Here is a 313-nt window from a genome sequence, read left to right as displayed (position 1 = left end):
AGTGAACTCCGGAAGTGGGTGATGGACAGGGAGGCCTGGCGTGCTGAGATTCATGGGGTCGCAAAGAGTCGGACACAACTGAGCGACTGAACTGACTGATACTGGGTTTCCTTGAATAGAATAAATATTTTCATATCAATAAGTCAAATTGTCCATTTCAGTTCAATTCAACGCTCAGTTGTGTCCGACTTTTTGCGACCCCATGAATCACAGCACGCCAGGCCTCCCTGTCCAGCACCAACTTCCAGAGTTCACTCAGATTCACGTCCATCAAGTCAGTGATGCCATCCAGCCATCTCATCCTCTGTCGTCC

The sequence above is a fragment of the Bison bison genome, unplaced genomic scaffold (assembly GCF_000754665.1).
Source record: "Bison bison bison isolate TAMUID 2011002044 unplaced genomic scaffold, Bison_UMD1.0 scf7180017850834, whole genome shotgun sequence".
NCBI lineage: Eukaryota > Metazoa > Chordata > Mammalia > Artiodactyla > Bovidae > Bison > Bison bison.
This window is presented reverse-complemented; position numbering follows the sequence as displayed.